The sequence below is a fragment of the Aulonocara stuartgranti genome (genome assembly GCF_965226115.1).
Source record: "Aulonocara stuartgranti genome assembly, chromosome: 16".
In the NCBI taxonomy this organism is placed as follows: Eukaryota; Metazoa; Chordata; class Actinopteri; order Cichliformes; family Cichlidae; genus Aulonocara; species Aulonocara stuartgranti.
In genome coordinates, this window is record NC_138952.1 from 1,041,959 (window position 1) to 1,044,365 (window position 2,407).

Sequence of the window (2,407 nt, forward strand, 5' to 3'; positions counted from 1 at the left end):
CCATAATATGCCATTTTCAGTCTGCCAAAAAGTGATTGTGGACCATAACTTGTCACTGAAACAATATTTCTACTTCAAACTTGACTGATGTCATTCAGAAGGATAATATGTGACACATTCTGCTGAAAATTTAAATAAAGCCTTTATTGGACAGCGCATAAAATGTCAAATTTCAAATATAAAACCAAATATAACACCAAATGGAAACAGCTGGGAGGAGATCTGCATAAATAAATTAGGAACAATAAGTAATAGGAAAGAGAAAACAAAAGGTAAAAAAATGTCATTCCAATACGGCACTTATTAATTTAAACAAAAAACAAAAAACAATAACAATAACATCCAATTAAAGAAGAAACCACCAATTTAAATAAACTAACAAATATACCAGAAACAGGGGGTATAGTGGAAGCTGAACACCAGTAAACCATGAAACAACATATATATTAATTCTTTTCCCACAGTAACTATAATGCTAACATGTTAGGAAACAGGAAATAATTGAATAATCCTACAAACTAATTCAAATCAAAGCTGAATTTTAATGTTGTTAACAATACATAAGCACACACAGCAACACAAACATAAATGAATGAATGAATAAATCAATAAATAAACAACGAATTAATATTATTGGAGACAACGATACAAAACACACATTTCAAAGCCTTAGAAAAATTGCCAGAGAACCTAACTGTCTGACCAGCATGCTCACAGACAAATTTGTTTTCTGTGCTCTTGCGGGGCTTCTTTGCACAGCCCCTGTGGTACCACCGTGAGCAAATGTCACAGCCAATCTGAATTAGACAAAACAAGGAAACACAAGTATTATGTTAATAGTGGTATACAAAGAAGTATTTAAATAACAATTTTGCAAAATACGCAGATCATAAAGCAGTCCACCATTCATTACAACTACAATAATTCAGATGATGTATTCACATAGTTTGTAACATTTTTAAAATTATATTTTTGTTTCGTGATTTTTTTTATCATGTTTTTAGACTGAATGGGCTATGGACATGTAAAACATAAGCATTTACCCAATCGGTGTCACCATCGTGGTTCCCACAATAGTGGCATAGGTCAGTCAGGTCATCTTCAACAACAAGAAGCAATTACTTTAATTTTAATAATAATGAAATCTGTTTGCATGACTACATAATAAGATTATAGCAATAAAAGAACAATGTTAAAAACACGTTCAATAAAACAATTTGTAGTTTACTATTTAATTTATATTTGTAATGATACCTGTATTCTCAAGAAGACATATTGCAATCTGTTGTCTCAGACTTGCAATACTTGAAGCAGAGTTCTCAAACTCTACTGGAACATCTTTTAAGATGCACTCTGCAAACTGTGAATAAAATATATAACAATGCAGTCATTATTTGAAGTAACATTTGCTATTCCAAAAATTGGAATCATATTTATTTTTAGAAAATCATAGTAAGTGCTTGTGTTGAACAAGAAAGAGGACACAAATGGAGACACTGGAAGAGACAGAGCAGAGACTAGAACCAAAAGCAAGTGATTTTATTAAGGCAGGTAAACATGACAAAACTCAAGCAAAGATGGAACAGGAGAAACAACTAAAGTTGGAAAATAATTATGAAAACTGTTATGAAACTATGCTAAATATAAACCAATTTAGACAACTATCACAGCTCCTTCCTGAAACATCCTTGCTGCAGGAAGGAGTGCTTTCGCAGATCTTTCATCCCAACAGCAGTTAAACTCTATAACTCCTCAATGACGATGTCATAATTCACTGGACTTTGTGGTCATCCATGGTCAAAATTAATGCAAAATGCACCTTCTCTGTTTATGGAGGTGTGCAGGTATATATGTATGTATACATATGTATATTTATTGTCTACGTGTGTGTTCATGTACATGTCTATACGTATAGATATCTATTACTTCACAGGAACAGTAATGGTAGAATAGTTATGTTAAGCTATATAGTTTATGTCTTGGATATTTCCACAAGCACATCCATAAGCACATACTTTGTATGCTACCGTTGTATAAAGTGTATTTCATATTTGTTTGTATTTATTGTTATTTTTGTATTTTCCTTCTGATACCTACCTACTTGATCTGAGGTAACACAAAAATTTCACCATTGTGTGATCAATAAAGTCTTATCCTATCCTATCCTATCTTATGTTATCTTATCTATGATGACTACAATGAGTATTGTGATGAGACGTGAAGGTAAAATACACAGATGACTTGACAGCAAAACAAAGGAAGAAAAAGGTCTGAGATACAGACAGGAGGTGATCATGGACATTGGAAACATATAGGGAAACAGCTTAATGAAATGAAAATTATGACATCACAGTAGAAGAGTAAAATTAAGCACTAAGAAGAAAGAAGCACAGGACTGTCAAAGTAA

At 32.3% G+C, this 2,407-nt stretch overlaps 1 long non-coding RNA gene across 1 annotated transcript; it reads right to left on the reverse strand.

Moving 5' to 3' along the window:
• Window positions 1-285: 285 nt before the first annotated feature.
• On the reverse strand, window positions 286-1,573 carry LOC309691327. Its single transcript, XR_014271960.1, has 3 exons — window positions 1,255-1,573; window positions 1,044-1,099; window positions 286-797 (listed from the first exon to the last, which is right to left on the reverse strand). It is a non-coding gene; the product is annotated as an uncharacterized lncRNA (long non-coding RNA).
• Window positions 1,574-2,407: the final 834 nt, after the last annotated feature.